The 16,120-nt window shown below is 39.5% G+C and overlaps 1 protein-coding gene across 1 annotated transcript in view; it reads left to right on the plus strand.

The window, feature by feature from the left end:
- Positions 1-3,190: 3,190 nt before the first annotated feature.
- rbms3 (RNA binding motif, single stranded interacting protein) overlaps positions 3,191-16,120 on the plus strand; it is a 376,836-nt gene continuing 363,906 nt past the window's right edge. The window contains exon 1 of the mRNA XM_055225567.1: positions 3,191-3,250. The gene's annotated coding sequence lies outside the window, so the exon portion shown is untranslated. The remainder of the gene's footprint in view (positions 3,251-16,120) is intronic.

Here is a 16,120-nt window from a genome sequence, read left to right on the forward strand (position 1 = left end):
CGTTTTTGGGTGAATGCTCCTTCAGTAAGCCAAGTTGACGAGGCTGTTCACATCAAATTATTCAAGAAACCCTCCACCTTATACCTTCACTTTAAAATTCCCTTGCTCAGCACATATGATTTTGATCCCACCTTTGGGACTGTGTCATGACCTGGTTTAAACTTACAGTGTGGAAATGTATCTGAGAGGAAATGGCCTCCTCCTGTTTCAGATTAACACTACAGCCCTGAACCTGTAGTTGGACTCTGGACGTGTTGGGCTGAACTTGGACTGGCTCCATCCTGGCCGGTTCTGATTCTGGTCCTTGTGTTATGAATAATGTGCCACTGGCAGGTTCTTTGAGCAGCTGTGTGGAGCTCTGACCTTAATGAGACCAGTCCATGAGGCAGTGCTGAAAGTGAAACCCAAAGCGCTGGGACTAATATATGGGCTCCTTGCATGTTACCTTGATATGTCATATTACTGGCAAATGCTAAAGTAAACATTTGAAGAGGAAGGTTGTACAGTTATGGAACTGCTTAAATGGAAAACCTGATTCTCAAATGGAGTCTTGGAAGCCAAAGTTTAATTTTTCACTACATTAAAAGGTGAAGTGTTTTCTTGTGTATTAAACCAGCTATTTGAGTTTACATACAGTCATTTGTCCGTCAATTTAGAGTTTTTTGCGGAGATTTTAGGTCAGTACAGCCAGGCGTAGTTATGGGGGAAATGTACTGGTGAGGTTTCAACCACCTAATCTCCAGTTGGTACATGCACAAGGTCATTTGACTTGAAATGGTTCATTTAACATAGTAATTTTATGATCTTGTCCTGAAAATGTTGGGATAAGTCTAATTCAAAGAATCCCTTAGTCTCTGGTATGATCCATAGTAAAAGAAAAATTCTAATCTGTCAACTGGACAAAAAGTTGTAGGAGTAAATTATTTTGATTATTCTAACTATGACACAGGCACAGTTCACTCTTAGTGTAGCTCATTGAACCAAACCTTTAAACAGAAACTGTAAACAATAAGTGTGTTAGTTTCAGTGTAGTTAGCTCCTCTCTTCAGACGGATATAAAGCAGTGTATCAGCAATCTGACCAGAACTGAAGGAGCAGCTTGGATGAGCAGCAAAACATCTTTACCCCTACAAGTTTTTGTCCAGTTGACAGATTTGAAGTTGACAGATTTTTCTTTTTCTATGTTTTCTTGTCTTGTAAACACTGCCCAAGTGTTGTTATTGTAGCAATTTTCAAATTGTACATTTTATTTTGTTTGAACATTTGTAAACATTACAACGTAACCTTTTTTATTTTGTTGTATTTTCCATTTTGAATAACTAATGTAATATGATTTCTATTTTTATTGCTAAGCACTGTGGTTCCACTTGTACCTGTGGCACAGGGGCCCTAATAAGTGTAACACACCTATTTATTTATATTTACATGTGCGCGACAGCCTCAATCAAATCAATCAATCAAAAACCTTTATTGTCCTTTGACAGAAAACTTTGGTGTGCAGTGGCAATACAAACCACAAACAATTAAGACAACAATATTATTAACAGGCACAGTGGACACAACTCATTTAGAAGCCCAATATATATTAAAAAGAAAGATCCTAACAGAGTCCTCAAAAAGCTCCTGTTCAGCAGTCAGACATCATTAAGAGCATTAATTGCACAAGGAGTAAAAGAATGTTTAGATCTGTTTGTTTTGGCTGTGGGAAGCCTAAACCTCTTGTTTGAGGGCAGCATCACAAACTCGTCCCGCAGAGTGTGCTCAGCGCTGGACAGAATGAACCGGACTCTGCAGCAGCTGTTTTTCAAAGATGTTTGTGAGACTCAGCTGCTCTGACCCAATGCCCTACTGGCCTCTTTCACAATTTTGAATGGCTTTTGTTCTGCAGAGAAAGATTACCATAATAAAAGACAAGACAAAAAGACAAAATTGACTATAAAAGACATAAAATAAAATCATGTTGTATCTCGTCAACATTGAAAGTTCAACATTTTTGCAAAAAGTACCCTGTTTGTGTGGCCAGCACTGTAACTTTAATTGTTGTTAGTTGAGGAGCCAGTGATGATCTTCTGAAATCAGTTGCCATGTCCATGTTTTTCTGCACATTGAGTTTCAGTCTGTCCTTCAGAACAGAGCGGGCTACATGCTGCCGAATTGTGCTCCATGTTTTCTCCCTACAAATTATGCTAGAACTTGTTTCAGTTTCACTAGTTATCAACAAATGATAAAAGTTCAAAGTTTAAACAATAAATGCCTCACAAATGGAAGTTAATGAGCCCCCAGATTATATTAAGCTTGTAAAAATGTGCCTATGCTGATTTTATTTATATATTTTTTCATTTGCTTTAGTAGGGAGCTTGCTGTACTTTTAATTCTGCCTCCTGCAACTGTTTTTAATGTTCGTTTTTCTACCATTTCAATTTTACTTGTGTCATGAAAGCTGTGAGGTTAGTTGAACAGAGCAGTATCTCTAATTTGTGCCTCCTGACTCTGCGGTAAAGAGCATTGAAGCTGCACTACTCGAGTTCTTGTGTCCTGCGCCTTTATCCCGCTCGTGGTGATGTTTCCATCCACTCCACATTATCATGCCATATAAGTGCTGCTCTCTCTCCCATCTGTGCTCCAGTGAACATGACAAGCCCAGGTAACTTGTGTGAAGCCCCATAAGCCTCAGTGTCAGCAGACTCGACCCTGGATACTTCCCGGACCCTGGCGATCCGTAACACCAAAGTGCAAGCCCGCTGCCAGCCTGTGTAATCCTGCCATCTTATCAAACCGATCAGCATTTCTTCTCAGTAGGAACACATCTCAAGCGTGACAGACGGGGTTTCACAACATCTGGTACTCCCACAGAGAAAGAGAAAGTGGAAGAAAAAAGTACAGTCTTGATGGCGTGGTATGAAGATTTGAGTTGAACACTTGGGCACGCGAGCACTTGGTTGTCAGTTCTTGTCTCCCAAAGAGTGGAGACTGCCTTGATTTGATGTTAGTGACTGTAACATTTTGGCATAGCTCACATTTTTGAGTATTTCCCACCAAACTCTTGACCTCTCGCTCTTGTCTTTTTGTTTTGCAGCCCAGCACAGTGCTCAAAGGCTTCTACAGCGGTAAAGGCATGAACACAAGCTGGTCCTCTGCAAGCCCCGTCTCATGGTGCAACTCTGCGTTCGCACGGACCAGTCTGCAGCATTACCTGTCCCAGCAGCTGTCCACACAGACAAACTACGCCTTCTGCACAACACAATCAACTGTGAGTAAGATATGTTTACGGTTGTTTTATTGTAGCTGCGAACACTGAACAGCAGGGGGAGCCGTGTGATGAAATTACTTTAAATTAGCTGTCCTGTGTAGGGACTCTCTGCCGTTTGAGTGTTTGTCATATTTTATTTACGCAAATGCATTCTCCTTTTTGGGTTAGTCATGATTTAGAACCACTTTATTTATGTTTCATTATCATTGTAGACCTAAAGTATTGGCCTGTTTAGATCCGGTGATACTTGAAAGCTAAATAGTGTGTTCTTGGTGTGAAAAGTTTGAGAACTGCTGCACTAAAACAAAAACAAAAAAAATACATTAGTTTATCAGCTCCTTAGACAAATGCAGTCTGAAATCCTTCCCTAACAACTAATCACAACTGCACACTTACATTGGCAGGTACATGTCCATTTTAATTTTCCAGATTCAATTTTCTATATAAATAGGTTCCCAAGCTTGTATAGTGGAGTTGTTTACATTAGTGAGAAAAAAATTTCTCTTATACATCATTAAATTCATATCTAAATTTATTCAACGACAGTAGCTCAGTTTGTAGTCGTCTTTGTTCACTGGCTTGAAGATTGGAGGTTCAAATCCCGCTCTTGACATAAACATCATTGAGTGTCAAATTGAAGGTGGAAAAGAAGCACTATATAAAAAATATGACCATTTACTATTAAACCAGCAGGTGGCGCTAAACTGCCCTTAGTTTTAAAACTCAAAACTCTCATATAAAAGCATCTGATGTGTGTTGATCTCGCCCCCACTAATTTGATCAGTGTTTTCAATTGACTTTAGACCACACTTTTACAGATGAATTCAAGATTTGCGGTAATTCATGACAGAACTAATTTGCAAAAGAAAATAGCCAATTGTTCTTTTTCAAGCTTGCATAACCACCGAAAGGAAGAAAAATAAAAGTTATTACATTTTATCATTTTAATTTGATTTTTAAGGGGAAGTCACAAAATAAAATTCATGAACTTCTGAGTGAAATAGTTTCACTTGTATTTGAGAGCGGGGCGTTGTGTAATAGTCGAAGTACAACATCAAACGGAGGAATGTTCCGGACTGTGCCTTTATCCGGCTCCTCTGTAGCTCTGATCTTTCCCACAGCCTTCTCTGGAGCCCTCATAATTCCTCATTCCTGGCTCTTATCGCTTCCTGTTTCTCCCCCTCCCGCTCGCGCGCCTACTTCATTTGTTTTTCTTTCATCCGTTGGTTTTATCGACAGAGCAATGAGTGACTAATAGAGGTAGAGACACTTTTGGATGGCTTCTGCTGTCATTAGGCTCTGAATTAATTGCAACAACCCAATCCGTTTGAATTTGACTTTATTTGCGATATGCTTTTCTAATGTAACAAGGGGAGTGTGACTGGAACTGGATGCAATGAGCCAAATTGGAGAATTGATTAATCAGCCTCTTTAGCTGTGACAATGACAGAAAGACTTGGTATGGAACAAAGAATTTAGTGTTTTGTGCAAAATTGTACATTTGCATTTACAAGGAACTGCAAATCATTTCTTTTTTTTCCCAGTATTCGCACACATGTTCACAGCACATGGAGACTCCTCAGATGTGCTCGCGTGTGAAGGCGGACAAAATCATGCAGGATTTAATGATGTTTTTTATGTTTCTTTTTGCCTTTGAAGTGTATTCTTATTGTATGGACAGGAAATGTCTTGGGTGCATTGGTTTGGTTTACTATTTAGATGATCAATTCCTACTCTAAAACGAGGAACAAGGAATGGATAGGCCTGTCACGTTAAATACTATATCAGTTATTTGTTGCAGGTCAGGCCTTTTAATGATACAATTTCTTTAAAAAATGGTTTACTGAGATTGTTTTGCATTATTGTTATTGTGTCAGTGGCATAAAGTAGTTTCAATGTTATCGTTTATCACAGTATATCTCTGCACCAATATATTATGCTTCAAAATGTGTTATTGTGACAGGTCTAGGAATGGAACAAATCTCAATACCTGGAAGTAGTGGTCAAGGCAAGCTTATTTGTATAGCACAATTCGTAATATCCATCTTTTTTAATTCAACATCTCTGGGACAAATCAATCTACAATCATATCACATTTGATCCTGGGCTGAATTAACATTATTAACATTTGAGATTTTTACGTCAACGTTTATTTCTATGATAACTATCTTTAGACAAGACACTTACATTCAAGTTTCTATAAATCATGTGCAAGGGAGACCAACAGAAGTAACCTTAGTCTATTCCTCATCAAACAACCATACTTGTGTTGTTACTCCTTGAGTCATTGTGGTTTTGTATTTTATAGCAGTTCATATCCGTATTTCATATCCAAATTCCGACTCTATAAGAAACAGGCTTCCTATTTACAACCTTTCCTCCATGCGTATGCACTCTCTTTTGTGCCTCATAGTTTTTATTGCTATTGTAATTCTGCCATATTAAATGCAGAGAATGCCCGGCAAAAATGGGATGGAAAACAGAAGTGATAGCTCAGCGTGAGTCTGTCTTGTCAGCGAAAGGGTGAATAAATAAAGAAAAAATATATACCCAGGATCCAGCCGAGATCAAGCAGCTTTGCCTCCAGTGGCTTTGTAATTACAATGCAGCATATACATTTTCAGCGTTAATATGGGATCCTCAAGGCCGTAAAGGTGTAGAAAAACAACAGCGAGAAAGTCACATGGAAGTCAGGAAATTAAGTGACTGTGAAGAGTAATACGAATATCATTATGCATTAAATGTTTTCTACAATGTCGTGATACGTGTCAACAAAAACAATTTAAATGGATTGTCCTAGTCAATAATAAAAACTGTGTACTCATAAATCAATCACAAAAAACATAGCAGTGTTCGAGTATTACCACAAGACAATTGAATACTTCAGACAGTAATAAGTATGTGCTATATGTCCTGACTTAGACATATCGAAAATGTTGCATGGATGTGTTTCCTTTGGGGCCAATGTGGAACCTGCAGAACACGAGTTTACAGCTTAACAGAAAGTCAAGACAGATGTGTAAGCCAAAAAAGCATCATCACAATCACCAATGCAAAACCCTTTCTGAAAAATAACACATTTGGTCTACATTTTCTCGACTGTGGAGGACTGATCAGAGATACTTTGGGGAACAGAGTTTAAGTGGATAGTAATCATGATAAAAAATAAGGATATGGCGATCCAACACTGGCATCTGATCGACCTCCAAATATCAGTTCAGCCGATATCCTGACTGGGCGTATAAACTGATGTAATAAGACTGTTTACTCGTTCTCGTCTTGGAATCGTAGTGTTTATTTATACAAAGTTGTTCTGTAGTTACTTGAGAGGTTAATAACAGATACATAACACATTTGGATCTGTTCTGTCTTTTGTCTTTTTATTTTCGTTTTAAGGAAATAAACAGTCTTTTCAGTCTCTGCACTGGTATCGGTTAAATTCAGGTATCACCTTTAGTATCAGAATCAGTGTCGGAGTTGAAAAAGCTGGATCCCTAATAAAAAGTAACTCTAGATTTAATAATCCTGAGTGACACCAAACTCAGTATTTTGCTGCCCTTTAGTGTTCATGGAAACCCTAAGGTCATGAATCTAAGTAGTGCTCATTTTGACAGAAAAATCAAATTTTCAATTAATTTTTTTATACTATGTCATCAAGTCTTATTTATCATTCCTGCCTTTTCAAAGATGTTGCAGTAAATCATGTACATGCTGAAACCTATCCTATAGTGGTATTACAGTGCAGTATTTATTTTTATAATTGTGCAAACGTGTAAACTGAAGAGGAGTTTTTTTGTTTTTTTTTCTACCATGTTATACTGTCACCAAAAACATGCCTGAAGAGGTTTTAGATGTCATCCGTGCATGTTTGAGTGTTTTAGCGATCTCCTGGGCCCAATCAAACCCTGTTATGTTTAGCTGTAAATTCTGTGCAATGCAACAAGCCAACATCACCCATTCTCCCACACGACAATTCTCCATGAATATACAAAAACATGATATAAAAACTGTACAAAGCAACTTGACAAACCTGATGTGATGTGCAACAGTTTCATTAGCGGATAGTGAGTGAGAACATTCTGAAGGGGGAGTGAGACTTAGGGGAGACTCAGAGTGTCAAAAGTGAAAGTGAAACTTATAACATGTTAATACGTTGTTTCCCGTGAATATAGTATTTTCAAAACAATAAGGTAACATGTTTATCTAAATATATTATATGTTAGCAGTTAATACCCCATAGAAGTAAAATACCTCCTCTTTGGTGAAATGAACTAAATATATGTTTAAGTTAGTAAAAGAAAAACACAAACTCAAGAGAATAGATATCTGGCTAAGACAATGGCCCTATCTGGCAATGGTAACATATAGTAGAAAATCAGACTTGACAATATTAAAGCATAATTGCATTTTCCCTATAGGTAAAATAATATATAATACAATATGACTCTGAGTGGTGTTTACATTACCATTCATTTTCATTCATTTGTTGTGTGTGTGCGTGTCTGTGTGTGTGGGGGTGTGTGTGTGTGCGTGTCTGTGTGGGGTGTGTGTGTGTTTGTGGGTGTGTGGGTGTGTTGGGATGTGTGTGTGTGTGCGTGTCTGTGTGGGGGGTGTGTGTGTGTGTTTGTGGGTGTGTGGGTGTGTTGGGATGTGTGTGTGTGTGTGTGTCTTTGTGTGTCTTTGTGTGTGTGTGTCTGTGTTGGTGTGTGTGGGGGGGTGTGTGAATGTATGCTTTTGCTAAGGCTTTTTCAACATTAACTGGATGTGTGGGCTGATTTTCTGCACATAGGCTTCCTCATTTGTCAGACTCGCTGTATTGTATCCAGATGTTTTGAAGCCTTAGTCAGTCTGGCAACATTCAGTCTCTGATATTGCATGTTTGTGAAAGTGTTTCTTGATTTTGCATCTGAGGCATTCTGCAGAAACATGACCAGGCATTCGGGCTGCCTTAATCACACTGTTGGACAATTTAACATGCGTGCAGTGATCACATATACAGGATTTTAGGGTGGCCTTTGTAATAAATGTGTTTTCATCCAAGGACATTGAGATCTGATGATACAAATAATATGACTCATTCTAAGGCCTAAATAATTTGGGGGAATATTTTAGATCAACAGTGAGAAGGACACACCTCTAAGTGATTTTCTCTCTGGGGTCACGCATAGTTTGAGAAAATTCTTGTTGGCTGCATATGCTCGTTTTAATGTAATTGCAAATTCTTGTCATATCAGCCTCAGATAAATAGAGACATCAATGTTTTCTCTGACAACTAACTTCCCTGTGAACTTTCCAGAAGTTACACAAGTTGAGCTTTTCATCACACATTAAAGTCGGCATGCATAAGATCACCCAGTAATGATTTATGGCCTATATTCAAGGTTTTTAACGCAGAACATACCCTATATTTGTCATGTGATCATTACTTTGCTCGGTGGATACATGATGGTGTCTTGGCATCTGAAATTTGTATTATTTTATGTAGATTTTACGGAAGTATATGCACAGCAGCAGAAAGGGCAAGGTAGGGATGGATTATCTGAAGATTAGAGAGTGAATCCTGTGTTTAATCTGCCTTTTTTATATCAATACTTTTTCCTAGTTCTTTCCTGTCTTATCCAGTTGTAGTAAAAACTCCAATAACTGACTTTGTTTGCTTACTTTTCTTAACATACTTATAAACCACTCATGATTGCTGCCAGTAGTGCGTTGTCTGTGGTCCTATTTTATTTTATATTATGTCTGTGGCCTAAATGTTGATCTATGTATGCTATTGTTTTGATTAGACCAACCTCTTATCACACTGACAGAGTAAACGTGTCAACAATTCAGAACAGACCTCATTATAAAGCGCATACATAAATTTGCAGTTTAGTCCTTGGGTCCATATTCATGAAGTGTAGGTGTATCGTTATGCTGTGCCACCAGCTCTCCTCCCCATCTATCTCTCTTTGGGATAGCCCTGCTCTGGCACAACCCCTGGTGTTGTGATTAGCTTAATTGGCCATAACTCACAAACACTCATTTATACTGGCTGACAGATGACACAGTCGTTTAGCTAAATAAATGGCGCTGGCTAGAATGGCAAGCTCCAGTTAATGACAGGTACAAAGTCAAACTTGGGTGACTGCGGACCACCCAGGAAATATGTAATAAAACTATCACGGAGAGGATAAGGAGGGAGGATGTTGAAATTTTTGGATGGAGCCCAAGTCTATCTATTCTTAATGATCAATTGGAAAGATGAGAGGAGGAATTTAGTCAAAAGAGTCATGCAGAAAACTGGAGAGGACTTTGACGTAAAGCACATACATTTTCAAGTCTCTTTTATCAGGCTTGGGATGAAGAACGTTTCTCATTCCCCAAATACTGCAATGATTAATCTTTTCCATGAGCCAGAATGGGCTTTGTCTCCGTAATTAATTTAGCTCTTGGGACCGCGCTTGGATTCAGCCGTGTCTTCCAGGCCTAATTAAAAGAAGATTGTCAAACACATTCTAGGTCATGCAGCTAAGATTCTCCCACTGTTTCTCAAGCTCTGCCACCACCTTGTCCTTTCACTTGAGGAAGCGTGTTGCATTCAGGGCCTCCAAGTGCAAAACAAACTGCTCTATTTGCTTTGTCGATCTCTTCAGGCACCGCTTGAAAATTGAGACACTTTGTTTACCATCGGCTGTGGTGTGAGCCTTGTGTCTTGCATGTATTCACCGCTGTCTGGGGAGAGTTTATTTGAAATGGCTGTGAAATCCATTTTGTGAAGGGTAGCCACACAATTAACTTCCTATTTCCAGCTGAACAAGGATGTAAGTGTGCATGCATACTGCCTCTGGTTAGGGTTCACTTTCTTTAAAATAGAATTATTTAGAGTGGAGATGCACTTGGCCGGGTCATAGACTGTGTAAAGAAGTGGACTAAGTGAGTGTGACGTCACCTATAACGTTCAGCTCAAGCCAAATGAAGCTCATCGAGGCTAAAGCGGTTATAGGGAAGAGTTTAAAGCCAAGTTCCATATTTGGATTTTAAACTGTGAGTATCATAGCAATGAAAGAGTCAATCCGGAGCGAGGCCTTTGAAGGTTACGCCCCTCCCTCTTAAAGCAACGGTGCAGGCACTTAGCAATGCTGTCAATCAAACCTGTTGCTAACACAAGCGGGAGCAACCTCGGGGGGAAAAGGGGCCTGATTTGTCTTGATTTAAGGACAAAGTTGCGTGATCATGAGCTAGAAGTGCACCCATGCTCACTTCCTATTTGGAACGTGGCGGCTAACAGATTAGCTATGTCCATTTATATATACAGTCTATGGGCCAGGCCTGGTTAGTACATGGATGGCAAAAGCAATACCAGGCACCACAGTAGAGCAGCAGTTTCTCTGGTGGAAACTGTCATTGTGTCCTTAGGCAAGACACTTCTACACAGTCCTAAATTGCCTAGTGTTAGTGTGGGGTGTGTGTGAGCGTTGGTGATGGGAGGGGCAGATGGCACTGTCATGATCCGCACCTTCCGCTCCACGTTTTACCTCCTGTCCTGCTCCTTCACTCCCTCACCTGCCGGAGCTGGGCTGAGCTCCTGGCTCCTCCTGCACGCACCTGCAGCTCATCAGCGCAATTACCTCCACCTGCTGCTGGAGCATAAGAGGAGCTGGGGCCAGACACTTCGGTGCAAGATCATGGTCGTCGTCCCTTCATTCCTGTCGTTTCCTGTGTTTCCTGTCGTTCCTGTCGTGCCTGCGTTGCTCTGTGTAGCTTCACCCTGTTCCGTACTGGATTATCTGTCGTTTGGTGCCGGATTCCTATGTGTGCCTTCAGCCTGCTTCAGCCTGCTTCGACCCTGCTTTGACCCTGCTTTGACCCTGCTCCGACCCTGCTCCGACCCTGCTTCTACCCTGCTTCTCAGCCCCGGTACTGTCTTGGTTTTTCCCTGCACTCCACGTTCCTGGATCCTGGCCTGCACCTGGCTTCCTGCTCACCATCAGATCAACCCTCAGTTTTGTATTTTGTCTCCATCTGTACAATAAACATTGTAAATCTGCCCCGAGTCTGCACTCTTTGGTCCGCTACACCCACCGTTACAACAGGCGCAGATTGGCAACCTTGATTCTGTCACTCTACTCTAGGGCAGCTGTGACTATAATTAATCATTTTGCAAAAAAAAAATTAGGGGTAGTAGTGCTACTTGGATGTGTGGAGATGCAAAAAAAGGTACTTTTGGTGTTCTTCAGTATAGGGACCAGTCTCAGATACAAAGTTGAAAAAACTGAGGCGCTCAGAAAGTACAAAATAATTAAAAGCCTTTATTACCACATGACAACACATTTTTTTTCAACTTTGTACAATAGTAACTTACCACCACGAGCTTGGAGTGAATGAATTATGCTCTGTAAATGAAAGCATGATTTTTGTTTAATCTCTTGGCTCTTCTAAAAAATGCTACACATACTTCTTTTAAGATGTCTTCACTGCAACCAGCTCCTTAAGTTACAAGCTGCAGCTATACATATACCTGTGACAAGAGGCCCTTTGTAATACATTTGTTCAGAGACTGCAAGCAATCATTTCTGTGACATATTCTGCCTCCCTGTGAACAGTTAAAAGTACTGTATCTCCATTTACGAGCTTGTACGGACATTATGTAAAATTAGTTTAAGTCCATGTAGGTCCAGCATACATAGTACCTTTCTCAGTATATAAGTACAGGGAACGCTCCTTTCTAATGTAACATATGTGCCTGCTGTCTGTACCTTCAGATAAAAACTTCTTTCAACTCTCTACCTCGTCTGCAATCGCTTCCTTCACAATTACAGTAAAGTGCTTTGTGTCTTAAAGGGCACTATATAAATCCAATGCATCATCATAATCATAATCATCATCATTATTATAAACACACATTGGCACAACATTTATCAAAACGCATGACTATTTTATTTTATTTTATTGAACCAAATGGACAGACCGACCGAGGGGAAGTGTATCTTATCTGTCTTCATAATGAGAATCAATGGATTTAGTTACAAGTACCAAATGGCTGTGAAAGTCCACTCACACAAGCTGCAGTTCCGAACAATTAGCACTGGCTGTCGGGCTTAGTGGCTGGCTCTATTGTAAGCGCTCTAAACCTGTTAGACTGTGACAGACCATTAAAGGACTGCCAAAGCTTCCTTAATTTGCCTCCACGGAGCAAGCCGAGGCAGAGTGACGACATGCCACCGGTCTGACTATAGATGCTTTGACTTTCTCTGACAACCATTAGCTTAAAACACCTACTACCCCCATTATCTCCACATTTTCTTATCCTATAGCTCCTACTACTTAAATAATATCTGGCCACCTGTCTATTAGTGGTAATTTTATCTGCCACTCTCACCTGTGTAATTTGCAGCTCTATATGCAACAAAGAAACCGTATATGGATGGGCAATTTACATCAGAATTTTCTCAGCCAGATCATAATTTTGATGTTATCATGATTCAATAGGACTGTGGAGGTAATAACATTTTTTAACAAGATTGGCATCCTGTCATTTTTTGATATCTTTGGGTCATTTTAATTGAGTGGTCTGCAGCCAATCTTCTGTCAGTAAAAGCATATGATTTGGAGCGTAGTTCGTTGGAAGATATTTGTCTGTCTCTGCTCCTCTCTCATCGCACACATTCTGCACTGCATGGCCCGCTGATTGGTTAGAGATACTTAGACTGAACTTCACTTTTGGCTGGACTTGTATTTGCAATTTAATATATTCTCAGCCATGTAACTGTACACATTGTCAATTATTCCATCCACCAATGCTTGTTACTAGGCATGGGTTTGCTCTCACGATTATCATGGCCAAAATAATTGCGATTAACGATTATATCACAGTAATTATTAAAGTTTCTGACAGTTTCTTAATAATTTAAATTTTTATATTATGAACAGGCTCAACAACATTTATATAGTTGTACTTTGTTATAACTGAAAACAACGATGATCTAAGTAGGTGAGAGTAGCTCAGCTGTTCGAGAGCTACTGACAAACAGGTTGGCTCCCTCAGATGAATGCTGTTGTTGTGTCCTTGGGCAACACACTTAAAGCACCTTGCCTGCAGTGTCTGTGTACACTGGTGTATGACTGTGTGCGTGAATGGGTGCGCTGTTCCTTTTTGTAAAGCATTTTGAGTGGCTTAAAGGTGGAAAAGCGCTATATAAAAATGTGACTATCATTTAGAACAGACATGCCCAAACTGTGGCTCGGGGGCCAAATGTGGCCCTCAGACCAATTTTTTTTGTCCCTCAAGCTTCCAGGTGAATTGGCCCATATTACCTTAAACAGTACTTTTACTGTACATTTCTGAAAATCTACTTTAACAAGCCCATATCAGATATTTAATGTGTCCCATTGAGGATGTAAGGATGAATAAAGGTCTAGTGGTTCAGTCTAACTTGTAATAATAACACAGATTTGACGTATTCACTGTATTGGCGACCAGTCTGTGGCTCTCAATCGGCCCTCAGGTTTGTCTGTGTGTTTTGTATGAGAAATGAGAAAAGTTTGGACACCCCTGATTTAGAAAAAGCATGGCTAAGTTGCTTGTTTCTGCACTTTTTGATGATACCATAGCAATTATCTTTGTTGGCGATTATCACAAATATATGAAATGTCTCATGAGCGATAATGTTTTACCCTTTTTATCACACTAAGCGATATTATTGACGTAATGCTCCCTTGCTGCCTTATATACCACACTTACTGACAGGTGATGAACAGATCCACCCTATTCGCTTTCAAAGATCACCGCGTTTCTCCTTATCGAACCTATTTTCTCAATTTCATAATGACGTATTGTATATTGTTTGTTGAAGTTAACGAATTAACTGCCCTCATTAATGCATTTTGTGACTCAGCCTTTTTTTTTTTTTTTGCAAATGGTTTGGAGCTAACTGTAAACAACCATAATTACCTTAGCATTTGCAGCCAGATGATTATATTCCTATATCCTTCCAGTTAGTGCAAAGAAAATCTGTCTCTATTCTGAACACTGAATACCCATGATGCCATTTGCTCGTTATGGATGAAGTTGTCTCTTAGTAAAATCAACATCTTTTGAGGCATACACCTGTCCCATTTGTCAGCGCTGGTATTGGTGTTCAGTGTGGAAAGTGGAAATTGCATAGTTCACACCTGTAAGAGTCTTCACACATTGAAATCAACAGTATAAACCCTGTAGATCACACGTCTTCATCTGCTCCTCTTCCCTGCACCGGATTCACAAAACACTAACCAGAACTACTGCAGAGCTTTGGTTCAAATCCGACTTGTTTGAATGTTAAACTAGTTCATGTGATTTATGAGGAGTGAAAATATCGCTGAAGAGACATAAAAGATATATAATAAAGAGCAAAGAACAATTCCTTTCCTCGCATGAAATACTTAACTTCTGAGGCTTCTGCTTGGTATACTGCTCTGGATCAAATTTGGCAATGCTTTTCTCTATGGCTTTCGTGATTCGTTGCATGTGCAGGGTACATTTTCTTTGCGCTACTGGGAAATTTAGGATTTTTTTTTTTATTGCTATATAAGATTTTAGCTGTGGGTTGAGCAATTTGTATGACTCTTGACAGATGCAAACTTAGTACGAAAGTGTTTCATTCTGCTGTTTTATTATTTATTGCAGCTTAGTTTTTTTTTTTTTTTTTTTTTTTATATATATTGGAGATTTAAAATAGTTGGTAATAAAATAAATAAATTTGCTCTGTGGTTAATGTGTCAGTGGCGTAAAGTAGTTTCAGTATCGTTTATCGTCTATATTTATGTCAGCAATATATCGCACTTCAAAATGTACTTTATAAAATACCATATTATTGAAAAGCAGAAATCAAATTGTCAAACATTCCTTCCAACCGGAGCGCCGGGGAATTCTGTGTCCTGAAATGCACACGGTTCTAATAGGCCTACCAACACTATAAAATATACTTATTAATTTAAGTATAAAATCCTTGTAAAACATATAAATGGCCCCAAGTAATCTAGAATGATTGCGGGACCACCTTGTTTACTCACATGTAGAATAGAAGCCAAGTTCTGTAGAAAGCTATTCTCTTGTGAATTAATATGTTTTGAGATGTTTCACCTAACAGGAATTTCCGTTCGTGACCAGACCTTGACGTTCTCCATCATTAAGGATTAAAGGGCCACGCCACAGGATCCCAGTGCCAGACCACCCATTTCATGAGAGCACTCGGACCATGCCAATTCCTGGCATGCCACCACTCTGGGGCGGCCATTTTGATATTTAATGTTGGACTCAGCGTTAAATTATACTTAAAGGTGCGCTGTGTAACTTCTCCTGGGAGGTCCGTCACTATGGAGATGTTATTATTTTGCCTGGAATATCCCACAGTAGTTTATTAAGCTTTTCCATCTTGCATTTATTCTTACTGTGAACGGGGTCTGACCTGTAACGGCCTGCTTGTATCCATAGAGATAGATATGTTTATTGAAGTCATACTGCGGAACATTCTGGGCAACACAATACAATCTCCATGGAGACAAGCTATGCAACTTTTCCGGCAGAGGGTCCAGCAGGGTGCTTTTGCCTAGAATGTTCCACTTCTTGCATTAAACTTGTATATCTCCATGGAGACAATCTATCTGAAGACATCATCAAGACAAATACCAGGTTAGATCTGTGGAGAGGTGCCCCCACTCACATAAGAATTCATTTTTAAAAAGTATTAATGAGCAAAACACCCGTAATTCAATAAACAAAAGACAGATCAGTTTAATGTGATTCCGTGGAACGTTCCTGACAAAGCGACAAACAGTAACCCCAGTAACCCCACCCAAAATGTTACATAGTGGCCCTTTAAGTGTCCAGCGTGCACCTGTTACCCTCTG

This window comes from Periophthalmus magnuspinnatus, chromosome 11 (assembly GCF_009829125.3).
Source record: "Periophthalmus magnuspinnatus isolate fPerMag1 chromosome 11, fPerMag1.2.pri, whole genome shotgun sequence".
Classification (NCBI taxonomy): Eukaryota; Metazoa; Chordata; class Actinopteri; order Gobiiformes; family Gobiidae; genus Periophthalmus; species Periophthalmus magnuspinnatus.